At 35.7% G+C, this 17,484-nt stretch overlaps 1 non-coding gene across 1 annotated transcript; it reads left to right on the forward strand.

The window, feature by feature from the left end:
• Positions 1-7,496: 7,496 nt before the first annotated feature.
• Positions 7,497-7,603, forward strand: LOC121208690 (small nucleolar RNA R71). Its single transcript, XR_005903821.1, has one exon. It is a non-coding gene; the product is annotated as a small nucleolar RNA R71 (small nucleolar RNA).
• Positions 7,604-17,484: the final 9,881 nt, after the last annotated feature.

Here is a 17,484-nt window from a genome sequence, read left to right on the forward strand (position 1 = left end):
TACTTATAGGAGTCACACATCCGTGTGGGCAAAATAAGGCTATATTCCAAGCCCTATTTCTCACCCATTTCATCCAAAACCTGCACAAAACTTTCCCAATACCAACCAATCAATTCGAGCATGATTTACAAGCCAGTTCCAAACATTTAACATGATATGTATACTAACAATCTTAACTCATATCTTACCTTTTCATAACATACATGGTTAAAACTAATTAACTCAAAATGTACCCAGCATACATGTATAACCATAATTTACTTTATAAACATACCAAAATCAAACCATTACTAGCCATTCCAATGGCTATATTACATTCATCCAATTCAACATTAACATTGGTACTAGTAGTCTATACATGCCATTATACCAAAATAAAAATATTTTTGTATACCAAAATGAGAAGGTTGATAGTGTGATGATGCTCTGATTTATCTCCAACCTTCCCAAGCTTTCGAGCACTATAAAACATAAAAAATAAAACCTAGTAAGCATTTAATGCTTAGTAAGTTCATGTAAACAGAAACTAACTTACTGATGCGTGATATTCTTGATAGTTTTTAAAAACTTAGAAATGAATCATTCTTGAGATTAACTTATTATCATGATTAAGGCAAGTGTACCTATCGAACAGTAGTATAGTTCAGCAAGACTAGATTGTCGAACCCAAAGGAACTACGAGTACAAGTATTTACTTCTTTTTTATTATCTAGCCTAAAAATTAAGAGGTTCGGTTATCTAAACTAATTACTAACTAAGAATGCACAGAAAGAAAATTTGGGAAAATACTTTTGAGAAAATTCGATTAATTAAGACAATACCTAAGGAAAAATCCACCTATACTTCACTTGTTATTTGACTCTGAATCAGACTATTTATTCATTTTACTTGATCCGTAGAAATCCCTAAGTTATATTATTATCTCTCTCGAGACTAATAACATCTAACCCTAGATTGAATAATTGAAATCTCTTTCTAATTAACACCCTAGAATTGCATTAACTCAATCTATGGATTCCCCTATTAGGTTTCACCCTAATCTGGCAAAATCTTATCACCCTATCTCTAGGCATGCAATCAACTCCACTTAATTATGACAAATTTACTCTTAGGCAGGGTCTATTCCTCCTCTGGATAAGAGCTTAACTTGAATCAATATCCTGGAATATCAAAACAAGAATTAAGAACACATAATTAAGAACAAGTCAAATATTTATCATACAATTCAGATAATAATAACAAGATCCGTCTTAGGTTTCATTCCCCTTAGGTATCTAGGGGGTTTTTTCCATACTTATGAAAGAAAACATCTCAAAAGCATAAAGATAAAAAAACATAAGAAAACCCAAAACTCTTGAAGGAACTTAAAGGGAGATCTTCAGTCTTGATGATGAATCCAGCTTCTAATATGGATCAATTGGCTTTTCTTGAGTAATTCCTTGCTTCCTACTATACGTCCCTCTCTTAAGTGCCTCCTCAGGTGTTTAAATAGGCTTTTGGATGCCTAAGAGCCCTAAAATTTGGCATTTTCTGAATAGGACTATACTTGGGCTCAGTAGGGACACACCCGTGTGACACACTCGTGTGCAATTACTCCAACCCGTGGTCAAGGCTGTTGCATAGGCATGGGTGTGTAGTCTACCCGTGTAAGTCGTGCTTCAATCCTGCCAAATGGACACAGCCGTGTGACACGCCCGTGTGAGGAAGTTTAGGCCGTGTTGATTTCCCACGTGGGTCTATTTTCTTCGTTTTCAGCCCGTTTCTCGCTCTTTTTACTCTCCTATGCTCTCTTAAGTATAAAACATGAAATTAAATGATTAGGAGCATCGAATTCATCAAACCTAAGGAGAAACCATTCATAAATGGGCTTAAAATGGGATAAAAATATGTATAAATTATGGTTTATCAAATACCCCCACACTTTAGCATTTGATTGTCCTCAAGCAAAATCTTCAACTCATAATCAAAATAAATCCTTCTCAATTTATAATCTCTATCAATAATATCTCAAAATAATCCATGAGTATTCATACATTGAGAATTCAACTAAAAGTACATCAAAGTTTCAAACATTCCAAGTTGAGCATTTTATCATGAAAACATAGGTGTCTCCCCTTATCTAAGTGATTACCTTTGATCAAAATATCGCAGAGTTTAACATCCTCACTAAAGATTCACTCAAATCACTTAAGGTGTTTAAGAACATCAATAAAAGCACTTATTAGTCAATATGAAATGTTATTACCATAGGCTTTCTTGAAAATCAAATCTCCACCATTATATATTGAGCTGATACATCAATCAAAAAGGTCTTTTTAGAGGGTTGTAACGTGGCTTTGGTTAGGGGGTGTGGTCACAAGCTGAAATAAAAGGTTAAAATCGAGATTGAATTGAAAAATTACCTAGCTAGAAAAATAACTAGTCATCAGTTGAATACAAGTGAACTTCTTCTCAGAATATGGAATTAACACTCAAGCTCAAAAATGACGAATTACTACTAATATGTATGTAAGTATTGTTTTTTTTAAGAACAAGTGAAATATTTAGAAGAACAAAACATAACTAAGCAATTTATTCAAATCAGATCTCGACAAAAATAGGGATCAAATTAGGGGATTTCAACAATAATGGGTTATGAGTTAATATTGAGGGTGAATCAATTAATGGCTTGTTAGGCTCAAAAGGGGTTCACTAAGGGTTAATTATGGAGGCAGGCTTTTGTAGAGTGAATGGGTTAAACCTAAGTGCCTTTATCATCTTGACATATCAAATCAAATGGTGTGGTCTTAACATGCATAATCAAGCAAGTTCTAGAATAACAAATCAAAACTGACACACTCATAATGAAAGTGAGCATGAAAGGAATAAAATATGCTCTAAAGGCTCAAGATCTCACAAAAATTATGGCTTTTTGATGTTCAAACTTGTGAATTTCAACTCAAGATAATACTTAAACTTAGGGAAATAACCTAAAAGTTTTTAATTCTTCAAAAATCAGCTTATCATGCTTGATTCCTTAATATCTTAAAGTTTAAACAATCAATGCGTAAATACCTATGTTTTAATTTAAGACATATCAATAAAAATCATAAATTAATTAAAATTTATTCTAATAGTGATATGAGTGATTCACGTGAAAATAAGACAAAATTTAGGGATTTCTAATGATGATATAAAAGACCCCCTACACTTAAGATGTACATTGCCCTCAATGTACAAAGAAAGTTATATTGACAAAGATAGATTTATAATCATAAGATAGGGAGAGAAGTGAAACTTCCTGAATGATGAATGAACTCCTTGAATTGGAGTGATGGAGAGTAATCAGCCAAAGAAATGATGAGAGTGGAGGAGGATACTCCGGTGATGGTAGAGGTTCATTAATCCATAAATCCTGCGCCAAAAGAATATTATATCTGGTGGTAGCTATGGTTATGGTCGAGCAGGACATGGCAGTCGTGGAGAACCTTTCCCGGTGGAGTTTTTAGTTCCTATGCGATGATAAGCTTTGGAGCTCTTTATAATTGTGATAGAATTAGGAACTTTTTAGGGAATATAAAGAAGCATAATTACTCGTAATGAAATAGCTGAAATTAAAAATTGTAAAATAAAATTATAAAACCTAATAAAAATAAGCTTAAAGAAAAATAAAAAATAGTCTTAAAATAGAATAAAAGTAAAAACATAAAATAATAAATAAAAGTTTTTAAACATCTTCATCGCTAGATGGTTCGTGAGGTGGGGGTGTCGAGGAGATGTGAAGGTGTTGACAAATTTGGTGAAGTGTTGCATCAATGTGATCAAAACACTGAAAACACTGTTGCTCAAATCGTGTAAGGCGCTTAGAGATGTCAGAATATGAAGCCGACGCATGAACTGGACGATGAGGAGGTGGTGGCTGAGTCGGTGGATCCTCGTGACATGGAGGGACATCATCAGTAATGTCCTCTGGGTCCTCCTCCTTAGTGAATTGGGCGAGGCGATACTAAGGAGGGTATGTGCCACGTCATCTTACATCATTCTCATACTTAGCATGCTCGAGATGCCCTGTGGAGACATCTGGCTGATGAGAGTGAGGGAGGATGATTGTGCTGCTGTGTTGAGGAGCCCAAAGTGTCGAGCCAATCGAGTCACATAGGGCCCGATAGAGATGACCCCTCTCCTGTGCCACTCCGTCTGGTGGCGAATGGCGAGGGCAATAAAGTAGGCGATGACGTGCCCATTCGCCATACTCCATAAGAAATAGGCATCGTGGGTGGTGACGACGCCGGTGCCCTCGTGTCTCTCTGTCAGAGTGTGAGCCAAGATGGCATGTAGATACCTCAAGGATGGAGGGAGAGCCAATGCCTTGAAGCGGCTAGGATCATAGGTGGCTGAGGCAGGGAGAGGTCCCTCCAGCATTTTGAGGAGGAGTAGTGGATGTGGCGATGGAGGGTGTTAAGTTCATTGTCGTCCATGAAATCCTCTGTGTATAGCCCTTGTGCAATCCCGAACTCGGGTACACTCAAATGGCGTACTAGACCACCAAGGCAGAAATGGACCGTTCCAGAATCGTCAAAGTTGGTCATGACGGTCTGAAGGTGGAACATCGAGCAAAGCTCCAATGTGAACTCGAGATACGTTGGCTCGATGATCTCAAAGAAGAGCCCCTACAGGTCAATCGTCAAGGGGGCTCGGACCGCGTCAGCCAAATGAATCTATTCTAGTGTCGCCCAGTCAATGTAGTGGCCCACACCTAGGGTTCGAGCCCGTAATATCTGATATAATTCCTCCTGGGGTCCCAAGGGAACCTGGAGGAATGGGTCCCTAATTTTCGTGGTAGGACCCGTAGATAACACTGCTCCTTTCCTCTTCTTCGAGGCGGGAACAACGGTCTTCTCACCATGTGAGGATGACAGTATACCTACATTGAAAAATCGAAGTTCAAGCAATATGGCCTTAGTATGGAAAATCAAGACTAAATATTAATATTTCATGAGATTTAACGTACTAAATGATACAAACTAAAACAACTAAATATATCAAGTTATAGGATTATGGGAATAATGAATGAATGCATGTAGGTAAGCATAAATTTCATGGAAACAAGGAAAAATGAAAGAGTATAGCATGATGTAGTAACTAAAATGACAAAAATTTTATAAAACAAGCATGAGTATTTTAATATTCTACCTATGAATAATCATTCAAAATAGTTCAATAGAGCAGAGAAATCATGAAATAAGTGACATATTTAAAGAAAAAAAAAAGAGAAAAGAGTAAACAAACACAAAAGGGAGGAGCTGGGGCATTGGAATCGGTGTTGTAGGCGGTGTACGGGCATGGGAGGTAGGGCGTGTGGAGTTGAAACGACTAGGGTTAGGGATATTCGGGGAGGGAGATGATGAATAGTGAGAGGTTTATATAGATTTTGGGGCACACAGGCATTCCCAATTTTTGCCCGTGTGTTTCGCGATTTTTAAATTTGGGCGTGCCTGACATTCAGCTCATGCCCGTGTTGGTTGGGCGTGTGGGCACACACGGTTGGTTGCCTCTCGAGAAGTGCTTATTTATAGTCTAAACTTGACTTACCTCTCTTCTGCATGGTCAAGGTGGTGCGAGGAGTTTACACTCCTCATTCCTGCTATCAACATAAGGTTTCAGACGGGTATTGTTTACCTTAAATGTGCCGGATTTGGGATGAATTACCTTGACTGTACCATATGGGAAAATACTGAGTACTGTAAGAGGAATATCTTCATTATGTTTAGGAGTGGCAATGTGAAGATCTGCTACATCTAGTAGTAGTTTATCTCTAAGTTTAAATTGATTTGGTGAGATCTTGAGCTTGTCCTGGCTCGATTTCGGTTTATCAGGTGTTCTCGATTTCTATGTCCGCCATTCATCTAGCTCCTTGATTTGTAGCCTTCGTTCTTCATAGATAGGTCCTTTTTTTGTTGTTTGAACATAGCTCATATGTGTTCTTCGAAACTCTTTCCTGCATAGAAGGTGTCACCACATGATTAGTACTAGTAAAATGATTTATACAATCACCTTTAATTTTGGATGTGTTACTCGAATTACGAGCTTGAAGGGTGATTATTTCGTCTCCCATACGAAGTGTGAGTTCACCTGTACCAACATCAATAATGGTTCTAGTAGTTGCTGAAAAGGGTCATCCTAAAATTAAAGGTGCGTTACTATCCTCTTCCATCTCTAGAACAACAAAGTCTACTGGGTATATAAATTTATCGATCTTAACAAGAACATCTTTAATGATACCCCTAGGAAATCTAATGGTTTTATCAGCCAATTGATTGCTCATCCTAGTTTGTTTGGGTTTCCCAAGGCCTAGCTGTTTAAACATTTTATAAGGTATAACATTAATGCTTGCCCCTAAGTCAGCCAATGTATTATGAACATCTAAACTACCAATTAAACAAGGAATCGTAAAACTCCCTGGATCCTTCAATTTGTTGGGTAGCTTATTTTGTAATATGGCTGAGCAAATTGCATTCAACTCCACATGCGGCGCCTCATCCAACTTTCGTTTATTTGTTAAAAGCTCTTTTAAAAACTTGACTACATTTGGCATCTGCGAAAGGACTTCAACAAATGGTAAGTTAATATGTACTTTCTTTAAAAGTTTAAGGAATTTACCAAATTTTTTGTCTGATCGATCTCACATTGGGGTATGGCAAACGAGGTTTATATTCTGTACTCACCGGATTTGGGTCATTTTGTCCTACCTCATTCTTACCTTTTCTTACCACCATTTCTGGCCTTGGTTTTGCAACTAGCCCTTCATCATCTTGAATGTCAATCGCGTTGAGTTGCTCTCTTGGGTTAGATTCAGTGTTGCCTGGCAAACTACCTTGTGGTCGTTCAGAAATAAACTTGGCGAGCTGTCCAATCTGAGTTTCGAGCCCCTGGATTGATGCTTGTTGATTTTTGAGTGTCGTCTTAGTTTCTAAAAATGAGTTTCTAACATCGAGATGAATTTGGTTAGCATCTCCTCAAGGTTCGACTTTTTCTCCTGCTGGTACGGTGGTTGCTAAAAGCCTGGAGGGGGTGGTGGTCTCCAACCTGCATTGTAAGTATTACTATAAGGATTGTTTTGAGATTAAGGATTGTTACCCATGTAATTTAACTGCTCGTTCTCCATGTTGTGGCCATAAGGTAGGTATTCTTAACTGCTTGATCGACCTCTACTTGCTTCGCACTGCATTACTATGTGAACCAGTGAAGAACTAAGAAAACCATCAATTTTCTTATTCAAGAGTTCTACCTGATTAGAGAGCATGGTGATTGAATCGATGTTATAAACTCCGGTTGCTTTCGTTGGCTTTGTCCTTATGGCTTGCCACTGATAGTTATTCAGTGACATCTCTTCTATAAATTCATAGGCATCTTCAAGTGTCTTATTATTGATGGTTCTTCCAGTAGCTACGTCAACCATTTGTCGAGTCGAAGGATTCAGGCCATTATGAACGGTTTGAACCTATAGCCAGAGTGGTAACCTATGGTGATGGCATCTTCTCAAGAGGTCCATGTATCTCTCCCATGCATTGTAGAATGTTTCTAAATCCATCTGCATAAAAGAAGAGATATCATTAAGTAATTTAGCCGTTTTAGCCAGCGGAAAATATTTTAATAAAAACTTTTCTGTCATTTGTTCCCAAGTAGTGATTGACCCCCGTGGCAACGAGTCCAACCACTGTTTAGCTTTGTTTCTAAATGAAAAAGGGAATAACCGAAGGAGAATGGCATCATTAGAAACGCCATTAATTTTAAATGTATCACATAGTTCCAAAAAGTTTGCCAAGTGAGCGTTGGGATCTTCGTCCTGCAAACCATCAAACTGAACAAATTGTTGTATCATTTGAATTGTGTTAGGTTTCAGTTCAAAAGTATTTGCAGCTACAGCAGGTCTAACTATGCTCGATTCAGTTCCTGTTAAAGAAGGTTTAGCATAATCATACATAGTGCACGGAGCAAGATTCTGATTAACAGCAATTGCAAGAGGTAACGAATTTTCTTGGTTTTCAGCCATCTCCTCGGTTGTGGTTGAAGTATCGTCCTCTTACTTTTCCTCTTTGTATTGTAAGCTTCGTCTTATTTCTCTTCGGTTTCTGTGAACTGTGCGATTGATCTCACTATCGAACAGTAGTGGTCTTGACGGGTTTCTTCTAGTCATAAACTAGAAAAACCTGTCAGAAGAAAATAAATGAAGAATTAGAAAATAAAACAAAATTTTAAATTGCAATAAAAGTAAAATGGCTAAAGTAATAAAAATCGAGTGTTCCTAATATCCTAGTTCCCCTGCAACGGTGCCAAAAACTTGATGTGTGATATTCGTGACAGGTTTTAAAAATTTAGAAATGAATTGTTCTTGAGACTAACTTATTATCACGATTAAGGCAAGTGTACCTATCGAACAGTAGTATAGTTCAACAAGACCGAATTGTCGAACCCAAAGGAACTATGAGTACTAGTATTTACTTCCTTTTTATTATCTAGCCTAAAAATTAAGAGATTTGGTTATCTAAACTAATTACTAACTAAGAATACACAGAAAGAAAATTTGGGAAAATACTTTTGGGAAAATTCGATTGATTAAGACAATACCTAAGAAAAAATCCACTTAGACTTCACTTGTTATTTGACTCTAAATCAGACAATTTATTCATTTGACTTGATCCGTAGAAATCCCTAAGTTATATTATTATCTCTCTTGAGACTAATAACGTCTAACCCTAGGTTGAATAATTGAATCTCTTTCTAATTAACACCCTAGAATTGCATTAACTCAACCTATGGATTCCCTTATTAGGTTTCACCCTAATCCAGCAAAATCTTATCACCCTATCTCTAGGCGTGCAATCAACTCCGCTTAATTATGACAAATTTACTCTTAGACAGGGTCTATTCTTCCTCTGGATAAGAGCTTAACTTGAATCAATATCCTGGAATATCAAAACAAGAATTAAGAACGCATAATTAAGAATAAGTCAAATATTTATCATACAATTCAGATAATAATAACAAGGTCCATCTTAGGTTTCATTCATCTTAGGTATCTAGGCGATTTAGTTCATACTTATGAAAGAAAACATCTCAAAAGTATAAAGATAACAAAACATAAGAAAGCCCAAAACTCCTGAAGGAACTTGAAGGGAGATCTTTAGTCTTGATGATGAATCCGGCTTCTGAGATGGATCAATCGGCTTTCCTTGAGTAATTCCTTGCTTCCTAATCTGCGTCCCCCTCTTAAGTGCCTCATCAGGTGTTTAAATAGGCTTTTGGACGCCTAAGAGCCCTAAAAATTGGCCTTTTCGAATAGGACTATACTTGGGCTCGGCAGGGACACGCCCGTGTGCGGTTACTCTAGCCCGTGGTCAAGGCTATTGAATAGGCACGAACGTGTAGTCTACCCGTGTAAGTCGTGCTTCAATTCTGCCAAATGGACACGCCCGTGTGAGGAAGTTTAGGCCGTGTTGATTTCCCACGTGGGTCTATTTTCTCCGTTTTCGGCCTGTTTCTCGCTCTTTTTACTCTCCTATGCTCTCCTAAGTATAAAACATGAAATTAAAGGATTAAGAGCATCGAATTCACCAAATCTAAGAAGATACCATTCATAAATGGGCTTAAGCATGGGATAAAAAGTATAAATTACGGTTTATCACTTACCAAGTGTTTCCATTAAATTTAATCAAACATGCATGCATTCAGACAACTAATTCATTGTCCTATCACATACAACTTCATCATCGAAGTTAGTCAAGCAATTACACATAATATCATCACATAGTTGAGCTCATCATGTAATAATTTGTACTTGCTTATAATTCCATACCACATGTACATTTTCAAAAGAAATTCATTCAAACCCATTAACCATTTCCAAGTTTTGCCTGTTGAATTTATTAGAGTATCGATAGATACTCTTGTATAGTACACTTAAAGTGTATGTAACTCTCGAGCGACCCTTTTTAAATCATTTGGGCAATTTGTATGCTTTGATGATCATACAGAGCTACAGTAGTCCACAACATATGCGGAATACTACCAATCCTAGATGCTCACACAGAGCTACGGTAGTCCATAACATATGCGAAATACTACCAATCCTCGATGCTCACACAGAGCTACGATAGTCCACAACTTATGCAGAATACTACCAATCACTATACTCATGGAACTTTATCTCATAATGCCTGAGAGGCTTATCAGGATTACTCATCCGACCTAAATCCTGTTTGTAACATATGCAGAACCACCTTTACAATATTCCATCAAATTTCCTTCATTCAATCGGGACTTATCCCTTTTCTCAAGTCATAATGAACATATAATCATATTTTATATATATTAAATATTCAATTAACATCCATACCACATAATTATACAATCCAAACATTTCAAGAATCAATATTAAGTTACACGAACTTACCTCGATACTTGTTTGTATACAAAAATCTACTAATCCGGGACTTTTTCCTTTCCTCGATCTAGCTTCGTATTTGAGTTTTCTGAATCTAAATAAATAAGTTAAATTATCAATTTAATACATTTCTTATTCATTTAGACTCAATTTACACTCTAGGTAAAAATACTATTTTGCCCTAAATTTTTCATTAATTCCAATTTCGTCCCTATGCTCGAAAAATAAATTTCATGCAATCTAATCCTTGTTTCAAGCCTAGCCAAAATTTCCATATATCATTTATAGCACTTATGTTACACAAAATTCAAAATTTTTCTTTGAATTTCACAAGTTTACAATTTAGTCCCTATTACACAAAACTTTTAACTTATTCTTCAATTTAATCATTTACCCAATTCTAACTTGAAATTCTATCAATTCAACCCCTATTTCATCAATTAATTCAACATAAACCATGTCCAAAAGTCTACTAACTTTCAAATTTTCAATATATACTAAGTAGTATTTTGTTCTAGGATCATAAAAACTCAAAAATTACAAGAAAATGAACTAAATTGACTTACCAATTTATGTTTGAACACTTGAAATCGCTATTTTCCCTTTCCTTTTTCTTTCTTTCTGTTTTTCTTTCTTTCTTTCCCCTATTTCGTTTTGCTATTCTGTTTATGTTCTTTTTCATTTGCTTTGTTTTATATTTAATGATAAAAATATATTATAATATAATAATATAATAATATAATATAATATAATATAATATAATATAATATAATATAATATAATATAATATAATATAATATAATATAATATAATATAATATAATATTATATTATATTATAATAATATTATTCTTTATCATTAAGTAATAATAAAATATATATTAGTTATGCCGCCTCAACCTTTTTAATTAGCATAATTACCTATTTGGTCCTTTTAACTTTTTTTAATATATAATTTAACTTTTACCCTTTATGCAATTTAGCCCTTTTTCATAATTACTCTTAACTAAGTCAAATTCACTTAATCAAAACTTAATTAACTACACAACTAGCGTCGTAAATATTTATTAAAAATATTTTTGAAATCGATTTACCGGAACGGAGTTCTGAAAATGCACTTTTTTTATTTGGTCATTTTTAATCAATTAACTACAAAACCAATAAAATTTTCTTATCAAAATTTTCATGCCACATTTCTATCATAATATAGACCATTCCATAATATTAAAATAATTTTTTCTTTTTAGCTTGGATTTGTGGTTACGAGACCACTGTTTCGATTTCACTAAAATTGGGTCGTTACAAACCCAACAGAATTAAGCATGCAAACATACAGAATTATATACATAGTCAGTAATAGGTACAGTTTCAGATTCAAATTCAGATCCAGATTCAGATTCAAATTACAGAAGTAGATATACATAAATCCTACCCCTATCCTCTACATACCATCTCTGACCATCCTATCACACCATGTGGGGTTAAAAACACCCATCCATTCCTATACACCACATTGTTCCATTATGACACATATCAGAATATATGCAGCCAAGCTACTAAAGTATAGGCAATCAACGCCGTACAGAAAACTTCCTCATCATAAACAAAACCCACCCAAAATCAGATATAAAAAACAGATACAAAAATACAATTTGGACATGCTTAACATGCTTTTATATAGATAACGATACAAATAGGCATACATTTAGTGTACTACTCAGATCGGTCTATTAGAATATCATAGCATACAGACTAGGGTTTAGTTAGCCCTTACCGACTCTAAAATAGGCTCACAGTCGATTGGAGTGACCCGTGCAATCCTGGGGAAATTTTCAAATTTATGGGCCCACATGCCCAGATTAGTCTTTGCCAGTGTGGCCCACACGGCCTTGCCCAAAATCACACGCCGGTGTGACATGCCTGTGTGGGCCCACACGCCCAACTTGGCCTAACCCGTGTGGCTTACACGAGATGGCCGTGTGTGAAACACGACCATCCACACGGGCGACCACACGCCCGTGTGGCGTCGGCAGTGTAGTTTTTCAGCTTTTGCCGAAACTCGATTTTTCGCGTTTTGGGAACACACCTGGTATCGATTTGATGCGAAACCACTATCTAGCCTTCAAAAATCTAAAAACAAAGTATCTCACACCTTTTAGCAACCAAACCGCACGTTTATTACGTTTTACCCAAATACGTAAAATCGACTTACCACTTACAAAACGTCCACAATCTTGAATCAAGCCATTGGAGTGCAATTACTCGCTCCACCACCTTCTCCTAATCATGGAATTCATCACTTTGCCTGTAACACCCCTTAGCCATAATCGACGCCGGAATAGGGTATGAGGTGTTACCAAACATAAATTCACACAAACATACAAAATCAAGACATGAATTTTTGTCCAAATTTAAAACTTTTTATTCACATGCATAACGTCCCTTATACGGGCCCACAAAGTCCAAAACATACATTAGGTGTGGTTCGAGAGTAAACTGAGAACTTTCGAAACTTTTACAACACTTAGAAAATTTTCTTATTTTGGGGAGTTACATGCCCGTGTGTGAAGGCCGTGTGGTCATACACGGCCGTATGGCTTGGGACACACCCGTGTCCTAAGGCTGTGTCTCTCACACGGCCAAGGCACACGACCGTGTCTCTACCCATGTGTTTACTATTGGGCATTTTGTTTTACCTAATTAGGGTGTAGGGGGCACACAGCTGGAATACAAGCCCATGGGGCAGACCGTGTGTCACACACAACCTAGACACATGCCCGTGTGTCTACCCATGTGTCTACCCGTGTGGACAACTTTGAGGCTATTTTCCAAGCCAATTGCCACCCTTATTTACACAAACACATACATGACTTCAAAGGCAATTAACATTGCATAATCGAGTACTTAAACATACACAAACAAGACATGATCATGATCATTTCATCTTTACTTATGCAAGCAAAAGACTTCATACTTTGTCAAGCCCAACTTACCAATTCCTCATTTAAGCCATGGTTATCATCATACTAAACAAATCCCAATTAAATCATCAAGCATTCATCACTAATAACATAACCCATCACATACACAAAATCTCAAATCACATCTCAAAGACATAAGTACATACATAATCATATAATCAACATAAGCCATCATTCATGGCTATATATGTAACAGTCCGGTTTTGACCTTAATCGGAATAGTGGTTTCGGGACCACGAATCTGAGATAGAAAAATATTTTTAATATTAATTTCTGTGTCTATGATACGTAAATTGATATATGTGAAAGTTTCGTACAAAAATTTAACTGTTTGTGTACTTAATTTGCAAAAAGGACCTAATCGCATAAAATATAAAAGCTGTGTGCTAGATGTTTAAGTGCTTATTTGAGTTGGCTTTCTAGAGTAAAGGTCCTTATGTGGTTATTTAACCATTAGAGATTTGAATGGACAAAAAAGGGCATGTGTTAGGTGAATTTTTAATGGTTGAATGAAAAGGGCAAAATGGTCATTTAGATTTATGTTAATAATAATAAAACAAATGCATGTAAATGGATCATTTTATGTCCATTATTAACCGAAAATAAAAAGAAAATAAAATAAAAAGAACACCTAGGGTTCGACCATTGTATTCCTTGATTGAGATTAAGAAAATAGGAGTTCAGATTTAGATCGAGGAAAATCGAAGATTATAGATAAACGTTCGAGTCGACACCTTCAAGTACAAGGTAAGGTCGTACTTAAAATGTGATGTTAAGTAAGTTTTGATGCCTTTATTCTACACGAGTTGTATATAATTGGATTGGATAATATGGTGATGAATCGGAAGCTTTGGCACTAAGTGTGTGATTTAAACTAGCTTTGGCACTAAGTGTGCGATTTAACTAGCTTTGGCTACTTGAGGCACTAAGTGTGCGATACCAACTTAGTTTCAGTTATTCGAGTGGAACTAAGTGTGCGGAAATATTTAGCTTCGGCTAACCTTATAGCACTAAGTGTGCTGATGTGTAAAACACGAATAACTTATGGAAAGTTTTATAACATTTAACATAAGGTAAGTACAAAAGTGAATAAGTACGGGAAGCTTCAGGTATGTATAATGCCTAAGTGGTAGATGATGTTATGTATATGAATCTCATTGAGTTGATATAGTTATATGGATTGAAATTGTGCAAATACTCATAGGTTATCATTTTATGTTTATATACTATGAATGTTTTGAGTACAAGCTTACTAAGCTTTTGAAAGCTTACTCTGTGTGATTACTGTTTGTTTTACAGTTATCGTAGCTACTGAAGGCTCGGGGATAGTTAAGGATCGTCACCACACTATCTATCTCATTTTGGTACTTTTGAAAATGTAAATATTTGAAGTATGGCATGTATAGGCTAGTAGTTGTGAAGTATGTTTTGTGATGTATATATATTTAGCCATGTGATTTGGCTAATTTGTATTTGAACTTATAGTTGAGAAAGGTTTATGATATGTGATGTTAATTTGCAACTATGGCATGAATGATGTATGTTTTAGCATAAAAAATTTTCTAAGTGTTGAAAGTTGTGAACGTGTTCGGTTTAGTCCTGACCTCTTCCTAATGCATGTTTAAGGTCTCATTGACCTAAGAAAGGGACTTATATTGATGTTTGACTATGATGCTATGATGTTTGTGAAATGAATACAAAGTGTTTTGATATGTTTGGTAATGCCGCTTAACCTTAGTCTGGCGATGGATACGGGTTAGGGGTGTTACAATATACAAATTGGACCATAAACCATTCTAGGCCAACACGTTTGGCCACATTAACAATGACTTAATTAATCAAAGACAAAGTCCCTATACATGCCATAAACTTAAAATACTTACGTTCACTTATACCAAATGATAGCTTGATAGTGTGGTGGCATCTCCGGCAGTCTCCAACCCGGGCTAGCTAAATTAACCTGTAAGAGATGGGAAAGGAAGGGGGTAAGCTTAGAAGCTTGGTAAGTTCATATGCAAATAAATAACAACTATTAACATTCATTCACTTTATCCATCCATAAGAATACTATTATTACAATTGGCATTAAATCTTAAGATTTTCACTTATTCGTTCGTAGTGCTTACTCCTTTAACTCCTAAACATCATTTACATGCCTTGGCATTAGCCTAGCCACTATAGTCTCCCCATTATAATATATCACATTAATTAACAAGTTATTTCCATCCCCTTAATCACATACACATTATTTATGGGTAATCATAATTTCAACATATAGTTCAACTACCTTTAACTTGTCTAAGATCATATCTTACTATATTCTTAAAATAACTCTATTCGGCAATTATGCTTGTCTTTCCTTTCCTCATATCCAATGAAACACAATTTAAATAAATGAACCATACTATATCACAAATCAATTAGGCTCATAAGCCTATCACATGATCATTATCAAATCTTATCATGCATCCATTCATCATAAATGCAGATCATTTGCCACAAGGTTATAAATGTTTCACAAGCATAACTTGTTCGTGTACATTCTTACCAAGAATTCGTCATATACCAAATTCACTTCACATGAGTTTAGTGTACATACCTGTGCCACTTGTAATATAGTCTCATACTTTCTCGTTCTTAACATACCTGTTGAAATACAAATTAAGCATGTAAACATATTGGATCACATCACCATTTGGCCCAAAAGCCTAACACGTAATCATCATTTATATTTATCATATATCCAACATCACAAGTATGTACACTATCAATCACAATGGGTAATAAATAATTATTTCCACAATAATCATGAATTTAAAATTATAGGCTTACGTACATGCCTATTTACTCGTAGTAATTTCATTCTCATACTAATCTTTAATTTACCCGTTGAACACTCGGAATACTTTTGGATACATGGAAGGCTCGCACAATAGTGCCACATACGTAGCTAAAGCTACCTCATATCACATAACACATAAAACTCATTCTCGAGCTATTCACGGGTCTCCTTACACAAGTTGTTGATCAGGACGTAGCTACACGGGCAGCTCACACAAGCTGTTAGGTATCGCAACACGTGCCGGACTACCCAGCCACCTGTAGGACGTACAAGACCAGCACTTGGAACCACATAAACATATACAACATATCTCATGAGCTCATAAATCACATGGTTCCTAGAGACATGTCACTTGTATCCTAAACTATTCCTAAGGCTCAAACGGGATTTTCTCAATGTCACATCCTTGTCGAACTCGTTTACAATGTCATTCTCATAGTCCATAACGTTGTTCATGCACTCGTCATAACAATTTAAACATAGAAACTCATACATTAATAAAGCATTAAAAATATGATCATAATATTGCAATTTTTACACATGAACTTACCTCGACAACAAAAATGACAAAGAGGGACCTAATCGTCAATTACTCATTTTCCCTCATTCTAGGCCCGAATCTCGTTTTCTTTGATCTATAACATCACATTTAGCCCACTTATTAGTCACGTTATTCAATGTGACCCAAAAATCAGACTATGGAAAATTACATTTTTACCTCTAAACTTTATCATATTTACACTTTTGCCCCTAGGCTCGTAAAATGATTTTTATTCAATTTCTTTAACATACAAGCCTAGCCGAATCATTTTCATAACTATAACAGCCTACAATTTCCATTAAAAAACACTTTTACTACATATTTTATAACTTTTACAATTTAGTCCTTTTGAACGTTTTCACCGAAAATCACTTAGTAAAAGTCATTTCTTACACATCAAACTTTCATAATCTACCATGAAACATCAAAAAACATACATGTCACACATGGGTGAATTTTTAAACATCAAACCTAGCTCAAATAAATGGTATAAATAGATAGATCATGTTACGAGTATTTCAAAAACGTAAAAATCATTAGAAATGTGGCTAGAACGGACTTACAATCGAGCTTGGAAGCTTGAAAAACTATAGACATGGTTTCTCCATGCCAGTTTCGGCCAAGGGGTTGAAGAAGGACAAAAATTGGCTTTTAATTTTGTTTTTAATTCATTTTAATAATTAAATGACAAAATGCCC

The sequence above is a fragment of the Gossypium hirsutum genome, chromosome A10 (genome assembly GCF_007990345.1).
Source record: "Gossypium hirsutum isolate 1008001.06 chromosome A10, Gossypium_hirsutum_v2.1, whole genome shotgun sequence".
NCBI classification, from domain to species: Eukaryota; Viridiplantae; Streptophyta; class Magnoliopsida; order Malvales; family Malvaceae; genus Gossypium; species Gossypium hirsutum.